Below are 13,297 nucleotides of genomic sequence, written 5' to 3'. Positions count from 1 at the left end.
TAGAGGTGGATAAGGCAAAAGTGGAAGTTATCAAGAACTTACCACCTCCGACATCCATAAAGGGAGTTAGAAGTTTTCTAGGACACGCCGGTTTTTATCGGCGTTTTATCAAATTTTTTTCTAAAATTGCAAAACCTTTATCTTCCCTATTTATGAAAGATGTGCCTTTTGATTTTACTTTTGACTGTCTATAGGAATACAATGATTTGAATGAGCGCTTGGTAACGGCTCCTCTCTTGGTGGCACTAGAATGGGACCTACCCTTCGAGATCATGTGCGATGCCAGTGATACTGCGGTGGTGGCTGTGCTTGGCCAGCGTCAAAACAGGGTATTTCATACAATTTACTATGCAAGTAATACCATTGATGAGGCTCAAGTGAATTATGCAACAACTGAAAAGGAATTACTTGTAGTAGTATTTGCACTCGACAAAATTCATTCGTACCTTGTGTTGTCCAAAGTAATTGTTTACACAGATCACTCTGCATTAAAATATTTACTTGCTAAAAAAGATGCAAAGCCACGCCTACTTAGGTGGATTTTATTGTTGCAAGAATTTGATTTAGAGATAAAAGATAATAAGGGTGTCGAGAATGTAGTAACAGATCACTTGTCTAGGTTGGAGCTGATTAGTAATGACTGTGTAGATCATGCTATAAATGATTGGTTTCCTGATGAACAGCTATTTGAGATGAGACACTATACTTGGTATGCAAATTTTGCTAATTTTCTTGTCACAGGCACACTACCACCCAATCTATCGTTTCATCAACGTAAGAAATTCTTTTCTGACGTGAAAAATTATTTTTGGGGGGAACCATTTTTGTTTAAGATCTATGCAGATTTTATGATCAGAAGGTGTGTTGCAGAGGAGGAGTTCAGTCAAATACTTAACCATTGCCATGACCGTGAGGTAGGTGGTCATTTTGGACCAACCAAGACGGCATCCAAGGTACTTGAATGGGGCTTTTATTGGCCAACTCTCTTTAAAGATGCTCGTTCTTATGTGCTAGCCTGTGATAAATGCCAACGGAAAGGTAACATATCCAACCGTCACGAAATGCCTCTGAATAATATCATTGAGTGTGAGGTTTTTGATGTGTGGGGAATAGACTTCATGGGACCGTTTCTCAGCTCATTCACAAAAAAATATATTTTGGTGGTCTAAGTGGGTAGAGGCAGAAGCATATACCACTAATGATGCTCAAGTCTTCCTGAAATTTTTAAAGAAAAAATATTTTTAAAAGGTTTGGGACACCACGAGCAATCATTAGTGATGGTGGCACTTATTTTTGCAACAAGCTCTTTGAAAAACTTTTGAGCAAATATGGTGTCACACATAAGATCTCTACCCCCTATCACCCCCAGACGAGTGGTCTAGAAGTGTCTAACCGAGAGATCAAGCAGATTTTAGAGAAAGTGGTAGGTGTGAGTCGGAAGGACTGGTCAATGCGGTTAGATGATGCTCTTTGGGCATATAGGACTGCTTTTAAAACGCGTATAGGCACTACACCATATAGGTTGTTGTTTGGTAAAGCATCTCATTTACCTGTAGAGTTAGAGCATCGAGCATAATGGGCCACAAAAGCATTTAAATTTAATTTTACTGATATAGGTGAACAATGTTTGCTTCAATTGGATCAGTTGGAGGAATTCCGGAATCTGGCATATGATCTCGCATTGTCATACAAGGAAAAGAAAAAGAGGGCTCATGACAGGCGAATCATCGAAAGAAAATTCAAAGAGGGCGAAAATGTCCTACTCTACAACTCCCGGTTGCGACTATTTCCCGGAAAATTGAAGTCGCGATGGTCCGGTCCATTCGTGATTTCTAAAGTATACCCATCGGGAGTGGTAGAATTGAAAGATGGAAAGGATGAGACATTTACAGTCAATGCCCAGCGACTGAAGCACTACATGGGTGGCACAATTGAGCAACAACTTGGAATCACCAGGTTCCAAGACAATCCGAACTGAGACTGACCGACAGTAAAGCTCTCAACTATAAATTGAGAACTACATCTCTTTCCCTTATCTTGCATTTTATTCGATATTTTGTTTTTGTTAGTTATGTTTTATGTATTTGTATGGTTTTGGTTTCATTCCCAAAAAAAAAAAAACAATAACAACAAAAAAAATTTCCAGAGAGCTCGGTGCTCGGGCGGTAATTTTCTTCCGCTCGAGCGCGAACACTTATTTCGAAAACATTTTTTCCAGAGAGCTCGGCGCTCGAGCGGTAATTTTTTACCGCTAGAGGGCGCCTGCGATTAAAATCGCGATTCCCCTTCCCCCTTTCTCATTCTGAAAACCCCCAAATCCCTCACAACCCTCTTGCCTCCTTTTTCGGTTTCCTTGTGCAGGCACGTCGATCCCTACTCAAATTCCCGGAAAGGTGGAACAATCTTCATAGGGAAACAGGAATCTTCATCACTCCGTTTATCTTCTCCGATTCAAGGCACCATCTCCATCAACACCCACATGTCTCCCAAGAAACAATGAGGTAATCCCGGTTCCTCCTCTTCATCTTCATCCTTTGATAGACATTGGTTTGTGAGTGAGGTGGCTAGGGCTAGATACGATCATGCTAAGATTCACAGAAACCCTAGAGCCGAGAGGGAATTCCGTAGACAATTTGAGGACAGACATTTAGGGCCTCTTGTTGATTTGGAACAGTGTGGATGGGAACAATTTGGGAATCAACCAAAGGCGACAGTAGTTTCAGTAATTCGAGAATTCTATGCGAATGCGGCAGAAGGCAAAGATGGTAGGGTCTTTGTTAGGGGTCGACTAGTCCCGTGTGACTCTGTTACGATCAACGCACTATTAGAAACTGAGGAAGTTGATGAATCTCAATTCGAGGCATTGGGCGCCAACCCTGATTATGATATGATCCTCGCAGAGCTGTGCCATCCGGGTGCGATGTGGAAAACGTTGGGCAGACCGCCAAGCTACTTTGACGAGAAGTATTTGAAAGCGGGAATCGCCCTTCGGTATCTATTTGTGGCCCGAAGGATGATGCAAGTCTCGCATAAGAGCGAGGTGCAAAAATAGAGGGCGGTGCTCCTATTTGCTTTGACTGCTGGATACAACATAAATGTGGTCAAACTTATAAATTCTCAGATCATGTTGAGTGCTCACAATAGTCATGTCGGTCTCTTTTTCCCCACCATCATCTCTGAATTGTGTGCGAGGGCGGGAGTTGTATTCCGTGATGATGAGGAGTGGTTGCAGCCGATGAAGGCTATTTGTGTAGATGACTTACAGCGGAAGAGGGCAAAACGACATGTAGACTTCCCTACTCAGGAGGAGGAGGCAGGTGGATCAAGCACCGTCATCCCTCGTCGCCCACAACCCCGCAGGCGCACTCAGAACGACAAAATGGACGAGAGTCTTGCCTTCATGGCTCACCAGGAGCAGGTCAACACCAACGTCACGGCACATCTTGCCCATCTCGACTCCATGATGCACACCATGCTCACCCACGGGGGCGTAGATCCAGGGACCATACCACCACGTCCACCGTTCATTCCCCCTACCATTTTCAGTATGAAGATCTTCCGCAAAGGGATGCCGTCGGAGTTACACCACCGGAGCATGATGAGGAGGAGCCTTGATCAGGGGAGTTCACTGTTTCCCTTTCTTCGCGTTTTTATTTGAGTTTCTTTTACTGCTTTATGTTCTGTTTCTTACCGTTGTTTCTTTTTGGCATTTATTTTGCATTATTTTTTCTGTGTCTGCATTCGTGTTTGCACTTATGTGTTTTGGTCTTTTGTGCAATGGGGACATTGCACACACTTAGTATGAGGGGGTCATTTCGTATATGTCTTTTCGTATTTGTCTTGCATGACTGTCACATGATGGTGAAACTAGTAAATTGGTAGCCAATGATGATTGTGGGATTAATCAACTGCATGTTGCTTAGTCTAATCACTCATTAGGAATCCCTTGGTGAATTGAAATTTTTTATGCACATAAAGTGGATTTTGATAGTGGTGTGAATGACAGTTAAGTTCAAAATAATCTGTGAGGGAAACTGGAAAAACATGAGACGCGAGTAGAACTGGAATGAATTCTGTTGAAACAAGTGACTAACCAGTAGCATGAACTCAAGTAGACAATCAAAAGTATACCTCAAATACCCTTCATTCCAATCGTGCATAGGACCTAAAAATTCTCCTCTAGGCCCGATAATAAACATACCCTTTATTCCAATCCTAGCAGTACGCACGAGAAAACTATGCATAAAAGGCAAAAAAAATTTAAAATAAAGGGATGAAATAAAAAGGGGATGTAAGGTGTGGGGGAGCAAAAAAGGGATGAAATCCTATCCCAAGGCTAAAAAGATGGAGATGTAAGGCGTTGAGGAATGTCAGAGAAAATTTTTGACAAGTGCATAGTAAAAATGATCTACGTACTCCCAATCTTTCTGAACCATTTGAGCATTTATGGCTATTGACTCCCTACATTTTGTTGTTCAACTATGAAACTCTACCACTTTTTTTGTTTACTGGTTGGTCTGTCACGCCCCGGGACGGGGGTTGGTTGACATCGGCGTTGCTCTCAAATTTACATTCGAAAACAACAAGCCTCAGAAGTACGAAATTCAGAAACCAGTCTTTTATTCATAAATACTGAATATTTCAATGTCTGATACAAACTAGAATAATTAATGTTTTACAGCGGAAATGTAAAACAAACCAGACAGCACAATGTCTTACAGACGCAGCGGAAAACAACATAAATAAAACTGAGAAGTACAATCTTCTTCACCAGCCCCAGAACAGAATATGCTCCTCTTCTTCTAGCCTTTCTTCATCGTTCTTATCTGAGATGTTTTGGTGGGTGAGTGATATGGTTGTCACTCAGTAAGCGGGGGCGGGAATAACTCCCAGTTTTCGAAATCATTTTCATACAGAACAGTAATACGAAAATATACAGAAATTCTTATTTTCATAACAGAAATCAATGTTCAGTGTTCAGAAATCAGTACTCGGTATTCAGTAGTCGGAAATCAGAAGTTTATCAAATAAGCACTGAGCACATTCGTGAATTTCATGGCTAAACTGATATCAGTCCCCTATATGTTCTCTCCTCTAAGGGGTGAGGCCAGTAATCAGTAATCAGTAATGTTCAGAATATATATTCCTACCATTAGTTCACTAAGTTTCAGTGCTTCGAAATCAGATAACAGGAATCGAGAACATACTTTGCTTTAAATCAGAAATCCTCAGATAGCAGGTCAGCAGCTGGTTCAGTTCAGCAGGTCTGGTTCAGTTGAGTTTTCAACTGGTTTGCTGAAATCAGCCTAACTGATTTCAGTTGGTGCAGAACCAGTAGCTTCATCGCCATTTATCATCATCTTAAGCTTCGATTCAGACTTCTCATAATGATTTGTAGATCTTTGTCTTATCTTTCCAACGCATACTGAATCGCTTCATTTCGATAACCGAGCTGAGAGATATGACCAAAATACCACAGCTGCTCAAACCCAACTGATTGCTGTTTTCGTGTAATCAGTTCGGTAATTGAGCGATCAGTTAGACCATGATAACATCCGATTTTGCCTAACTGACGTGAAATACGATTTGTTCCAAATTGCGTTTTCTAATCAGTCCAGTTGGCGGATTGTCATTTGGATAATCCAGTTGAGAGATATCATCAAAATACCGAAGCTCGCCAGAAATTCAGTTTGTGCAAAATTCAGTTTCAGCTAGCTTCTTGTGTTTGCAACTTCACACTTGAGTAAATATGTTAGAAACATAATAACAAGTTTTGTTAACATCAAAATCAAGATTGCGAACTTGAAAAGTTCCAACAATCTCCCCCTTTTTGATGATCACAAAACTTGGATAAACAATCAACTCAACTAACATATTTCTCCCCCTTTTGTGTGAATCAAAAAGTCATATTTTCAAAAAAAATTAAACAAATTTTCTCCCCCTCAATAAATAATCTAATCATTAAAATTATAATGAGTTCTCCCCCTATATTTTTGAAATTTTGAAAAATTTAAAAGAAGAGGGATAACTAACCAATTTTCTCCATGGCTCATTTTCTGCCGCAGCACATATGCTCTGTCTTCAAAGATTAAACTGCATTTTCTCAAGCATAATTAGGCTGCAAATTTTATACCGCTGTAAACCTCTACGAGTCTAGTTTGCAACGCAAAAAACGGTTTGTCATTTGGACACCCGAGCAAGGAGATATGTCAGTTTTCCCATGGTCGCTACAAGCTGCGCGAAAATTCAGTTTTGCATATATATGTGTAAAAAATCTGAAATAATGAATTTTAAACATCAAAATCAGTTTCAATGTTCTTTCAAGAACAACCCGCTCTGATACCACTTGATAGGATCGATTAGGGGGGGTAAATCGATGAGCTACAATAGCTCGGTTCTTGAAATATTGAACACCGATGAATTAAATCGAGTTTGGTTTTCAAACCAAGCGGAAGACACTCAAAATAATCCTTCGTAGAAACCGATTAAATATTTTTTAAACCATTTATGATATATGCAAGTTGAATAAGTAAAAAGATTTTCGGTTGAAGCATTTTATCAAACACTTTGTGTACAATATTTTGGTATTTGAAGAACACATAAAATGCTTCAACAATGCATCTTTAAAACTATGAAATGATAAGTAAATGCAATAAATAAATAGACACGAATTTGTTTATGGATGTTCGGAGATTTCAAACACTCCTACGTCACCCCTTCTTCCCCTTGGGAAGGATCCACTAGAAGACTTTGATTTATACAACTCATTGTACAAACCCATTCAGCTAGGACTTACCCACTGCCTAAAGCTGAACTCCTAGCACTCAAGATTGTAGGCAGCACCTCACAATCAGCATATTGTTTAATGTCTCATATGCAAAGACTACATACACAAGTTTATTGTCTTTGTGCAAGACTCACTCAACTAATCTTTGAAGCTCAACTCTCTTGTATAAGTGTGAGTGAATGTGTGTGAGGAATTTATCATTACAGTGTACATCTCAGTATCCTCACACAAGGGCTTGTGCTCTCAACTAGCTGATTTCTTCATGCTAAGTGCCCATGCTTTTAATCTCCTTCAAAAGCTCTTGTTTGATCTTCAAGATGTTGTATTTATAGGCTCCAACAATGATATATACGTTAGACACAAGAATATGACCGTTGGAAAGTTTCTGTACTGTTTCCGAGATTGCAATGGTCAAATTCAGCTTGCTGAACATTTTCCCGACTGGTCAACTGGTCAACTGGTCAACTCAACTGATCGTTCAGTTCAACTGGTCAGCAGGTCAGCAGCTGGTTCAGTTCAGCAGGTCTGGTTCAGTTGAGTTTTCAACTGGTTTGCTGAAATCAGCCTAACTGATTTCAGTTGGTGCAGAACCAGTAGCTTCATCGCCATTTATCATCATCTTAAGCTTCGATTCAGACTTTGACTTCTCATAATGATTTGTAGATCTTTGTCTTATCTTTCCAACGCATACTGAATCGCTTCATTTCGATAACCGAGCTGAGAGATATGACCAAAATACCACAGCTGCTCAAACCCAACTGATTGCTGTTTTCGTGTGATCAGTTCGGTAATTGAGCGATCAGTTAGACCATGATAACATCCGATTTTGCTTAACTGACGTGAAATACGATTTGTTCCAAATTGCGTTTTCTAATCAGTCCAGTTGGCGGATTGTCATTTGGATAATCCAGTTGAGAGATATCATCAAAATACCGAAGCTCGCCAGAAATTCAGTTTGTGCAAAATTCAGTTTCAGCTAGCTTCTTGTGTTTGCAACTTCACACTTGAGTAAATATGTTAGAAACATAATAACAAGTTTTGTTAACATCAAAATCAAGATTGCGAACTTGAAAAGTTCCAACAAAGATATTAATACATAAGCCCACTTACCGTAATTTGCTGGAGAGTTTCGGTTGAATTTTGGAAATAGGCTTGCTCTCGCTACTGCATTCTACTGCCCGAAAATAAGCACTCTCTTAGCTCGAAGTTTCAAGTGATACTCTCAAGATTTGTGTAACCCAATTCAGAGGTTTGAGAGTGTCATTTATAGGCAAATATTCTGACTGTTAGCTTCCCCTTTTAATGGCCATAATCTGCCATTAACCACCTTTATTCCGTGATAAATGCTTCAGTTACAAGTCTAAGATGAATCAGTAACTGTCTGCTGGAATTCGCTCTTCTGCTGCTGGATTTTGTCTGCTGGATTCGGTCTGCTGGATTTTGTCTGCTGGAAAATGTCATCTTCTGAAATATGAGTTGCTGCTGGAATCGTTGGCTTCTGCTGAATTTGGCCAGCTGCTGCTACTGCTGGAATTGGCCAGCTGCTGCTACTGCTGGAATTTCAGGTTCTCACATCCCTCCCTCCTTATAAGAAGTTTCGTCCTCGAAACTTGGCTAAACATGATTTTCAAAGAGATAAGGATATTATGCTCGCATCTTTTCTTCCAACTCCCAAGTGGCTTCTCTTTCGGTGTGGTTGGACCATTGTACTTTGACATATGGAATAGTTCGCCGTCTCAGTACTTGGTCTTTGAAATCCACAATTCGAATCGGAATTTCTTCATACTTCAGTTCTTCATTTAGATTGCTCTCAACCAGAAGTGGTCCAGCTTCCAGAATGTGACTTGGATCAGAAATATATCTCCTTAGCTGCGAAACGTGGAATACATTGTGAATTCTTGACATTTCAGGGTGGAAGTGCTAATCTATAAGCAAGTGTTCCCACTTTCTCAAGAATTTCAAATGGCCCGACGTATCTGGGATTCAGTTTCCCAGCCTTATTGAATCGGATTACACCCTTCATGGGTGACACTTTTACATATGCCGTTTCTCCAACTTCAAATTCCACGGGTCGTCTCTTCAAGTCAGCCCAACTTTTCTGTCGATCTTGCGCAACTTTTAATCTTTCTTTGATCAAAGCAACTTTATCCACTGTTTCTTGGATCAGTTCGGGTCCCACGATGGCTTTTTCCCCGACTTCATCCCAATATAGTGGTGATCGACATTTTCGTCCATACAAAGCTTCGTATAGTGCCATTCCAATACTACTGTGGTAACTATTATTGTATGCGAATTCGATCAAGGGCAGATGTTCGCTCCAATTACCACTGAAGTCTAGAGCACAAGCTCTCAGCATATCCTCAAGGGTTTGAATTGTTCTCTCTGTCTGGCCATCGGTCTGAGGGTGATAGGCCGCACTAAGAGTAACCTTTGTCCCCATAGCTTGTTGAAAGCTCTTCCAAAATCGAGATGTAAACCTAGGGTCTCTGTCTGATAGTATGCTAGCCGGTACTCCATGTAATCGCACGATCTCATTCATGTACAAGGTGGCTAGCTTGTCCAAATTATAATTTATGCGGACAGGTAAGAAATGCGCCGATTTCGTGAGTCTATCTACGATTACCCAGATGCCGTCATGACTTTGTCTCGACTTGGGTAAACCTACTACGAAATCCATGGAAATATGTTGCCATTTCCATTCCGGGATTTCTAATGGTTGAAGAAGTCCGCCAGGTCTTTGGTGCTCTGCCTTGACTTGTTGGCACACGTGACACTTGGAAACATACATTGCCACGTCTTTCTTCATTCCACTCCACCAAAAATTTCTCTTCAAATCCCTGTACATCTTGGTACTGCCAGGATGTACTGAAAATTTTGACTTATGTGCTTCAGACATTACTTCTTGTCGAAGGTTATCAATGTCTGGTACGCACAATCGTCCTTTCATCCACAAGGTTCTTTGTTATCCGTCTCAAAATCTGGTGATTTCCCTTCTTTAACTTGCTCTTTTAGTTTCACCAAAGCGGGATCTCTATCTTGACTCATCTTGATTGTCTCTCGAAGACATGGTCGTGCTGAAAGTGATGTCAGGATCACCTTACTCATATTCTTTCGACTTAAAGCATCTGCTACTTTGTTGGCTTTGCCTGGATGATAGCTTATTGTCAAGTCGTAATCCTTCATGAGTTCGATCCATCGTCTTTGTCTCATATTTAGTTCCTTTTGAGTGAACAAATATTTGAGACTTTGGTGATCGGTGAAAATCTCACACTTGGCTCCATAAAGATAGTGCCTCCAAATCTTTAGTGTGAATACCACTGCAGCTAATTCGAGGTCATGTGTTGGGTAATTCTGTTCACACGGCTTCAACTGTCTTGACGCGTATGCAATCACCCTTCCCTCTTGCATGAGCACACATCCTAAACCTTCTTTAGATGCATCACTATAGACGGTGTAGTCCTTACCTTCCATAGGTAATACTAGCACTGGTGTGGAGGTAAGCTTCTTCTTCAAAGTTTCGAAGCTTTGCTCACATTTTTCACTCCATTGAAACTTAGAGTTCTTCTGTGTGAGCTTGGTGAGTGGTACGGCTATTGAAGAGAATCCTTCAACAAATTTTCGATAATAGCCTGCTAGTCCCAAGAAGCTTCGTACCTCTGTCACATTCTTTGGTGTAGACCAATCCGAGATTGCCTCCACTTTCTTAGGGTCCACAGATACTCCCGCTGCTGATATTATGTGTCCCAAGAATGCGACGCTCTCTAGCCAGAATTCGCATTTCTTGAACTTGGCGTATAGTTCTTTTTCTCTCAACTTCTGTAGGGTGAGACGAAGATGTTCTTTGTGGTCTTCTACACTTGACGAATATACTAGAATATCGTCGCTGAATACCACAACAAACTTGTCTAGAAATGGTTTAAACACTCTGTTCATGAGATCCATGAATACTGCCGGAGCGTTTGTTAATCCGAACGGCATCACTGTGAACTCATAGTGTCCATACCTTGTTCTGAAGGCTATCTTCGGAATGTCGTCTGTCTTAACCTTGAGTTGGTGATAGCCTGACCTTAAGTCGAGCTTGGAAAAGACTGAAGCTCCTTTGAGTTGGTCAAACAAGTCATCTATCTGTGGAAGCGGATACTTGTTTTTGATTGTGATCTTGTTCAGCTCTCTGTAATCGATACACATCCTCATGCTTCCGTCCTTCTTCTTTACAAATAGGACAGGAGCTCCCCACGGAGATGCGCTTGGTCGGATTTGCTTCTTGTCCAACAACTCTTGAAGTTGCTCTTTGAGTTCTTTTAACTCTGCTGGAGCCATTCGGTATGGTGCTTTTGAGATTGGTATAGCATTGGGCACTAGGTTAATCTCAAATTCCACTTCACGATCAGGAAGTTCGCCCAGGAGTTCTTCAGGAAAGACATCCGGGAATTCTTGTACTACCGGAATCTCTTCTAGTGTCAGTGTGGTTCCTTCTTTTACCTCGCTTAACATAGCTAGGTAAACTTCTTCCCCACTTTTCATGGCTTTCCAAGTTTGAGAAGCAGAAAGAAGAGTCTTTCGTTCTTTGGTCTTGCCATGAAATAAAATTTTCTCTTGGTGTGGAGCTTGGATGGTTACCGTCTTTCCGTGACAGTCCACTAAAGCATGATTCTTGGCTAACCAATCCATTCCAAGAATTACGTCGAATTCCACCATGTTTAGTTGAATCAGGTTTGCCTTGAATTTCTGATCTTCTATGAGAACACTAATATCCCGATATAGAGTGCGAGTTTCTAAAATTCGATTTGCAGGAGTGGCTACTCTATATGGTTCTTCTAAGTTATCAGGCTTAGCTCCTAACCTCTTGGCAAATCTCTTAGACATGAATGAATGCGTAGCACCACAATCAAATAACACATAAGCAGGTATATTATTGATTAGAATGGTACCGGCTACGACATCGTTGGAGTTGTCAGCCTCTTCTTGAGTTATAGCATAAACTCGAGCAATTGGCTTGTTGTCATTAGGCTTGTTGGGAGTTGTTCCTCCTGCTGGTCCATTCCTTGGATCTGGAAAAGGGCATTGAGCAATGCGGTGGCCCATCTTTCCACAACGAAAACAAGCTCCAGAATTCTTACGGCATTCACCAGTGTGAGTGAATCCACAATTTTGACACTTGACTCCCTCTTTGCTTGATGGAGATGGAGTGGTTCCTTTAGCTGGATCACTGGTGAATTGGTTACTTGAAAACCTAGGCCTCTTGAATTGTTGGCCCGATTGGTACTGTCCTTGTTGAGGACGTTTGAGTTTGTTTTCTCCTTCACGCCTCTTAATGTCGTTTTCAGCCCTAATGGCGGCTCCCATCAATTCCTCAAAGCTGTTGGGCTCGATAACGGCAAGGGCAGATTGAATACGGCTGTTCAATCCCTTCTTGAAGCGATGCATCTTCAAAGCTTCGTCTCCCATGATGGTTGGGGAGTAAGTTCCCAATGAGTGGAACTTGGATGAGTACTCCACCACTGTCATGTTTGGTTCTTGCACCAAGCTTTCGAATTCTGACAGCTTCTGCACTCGAACTGCTGTCGGAAAGTACTGCCTCAGAAATGCCTCTCGGAACCTTTGCCAAGTGATAGGTCCCGCCTCTAACATGGCTGGTGAGACTCCTTCCCACCATTTGGCAGCTTGATCGACAAGAAAAGGTGTAATCACCTCTACTCTGATCCTTTGGGGAACCTCAAGTAGTCGAAGATGGTTTTCTACCTCTTTCATCCAATTCTGTCCCACTTCTGGATCGGTGCTTCCATCGAAGTTAGGGACTCTTGCTCTTCGGAGAGCCTCATAGTGCTGCTTCGTTCCATTCTGATCTGGAGTTGATGGCGGTGGTTGATTAGCATTATGGTTCACTAACCCTTGTAGCGTGGTTGCCACAATCGTGGCTATGGCCATCAAGTCCACATGACTGAGTCCAACTGCTGGTGGTGGTTGTGGGGGTTGTTGCTGTGCCTCCTCATTGTTACGGTCGTCATTGCGATTGTTGTGGTTGCCATAGCGAGGATTGCGATTGTTTCTAACTGGTCGTCCGTCCATTTCCTACAATTAAGAAAGTTCTAAGGTTTTGGCAGAATATGAACTAAACAAAAGAAACACAATGTTTAAGTAATTGCTCGAGGATTAAATATGAAACCAATTGATCGAAAGAAATTTTATTGATTTCCCAAGGAATTGCAATTACACGAAATATCGAAATTGTTAACAAGGAGGTAAATGGAACAAGTGTTATTACAAAGAAAACAACTACTGGTAAACTAATCTACTACTTCTCCTAATCCCAAATCCATAAGATCCTCTCCAACTTCTTCTTCCTCTTCTGGTTCTTCTTCAGGTTCATCTTGGTTGGCTATTACTGCTTGTAGATGTTCAATATGACCATGCAGAACTGCATTCTGGTCGCTAAGAACTTCAACAGTACTCTGCAACTCATGAATTTGAGCATCAGTCTGCTCACTATACTGATTGTGCTGGTGCACG

The sequence above is a fragment of the Primulina eburnea genome, chromosome 14 (assembly GCF_022965805.1).
Source record: "Primulina eburnea isolate SZY01 chromosome 14, ASM2296580v1, whole genome shotgun sequence".
Lineage (NCBI taxonomy): Eukaryota > Viridiplantae > Streptophyta > Magnoliopsida > Lamiales > Gesneriaceae > Primulina > Primulina eburnea.
The sequence above is the reverse complement of the archived record's forward strand: the minus strand, read 5'-3'. Positions refer to the sequence as shown.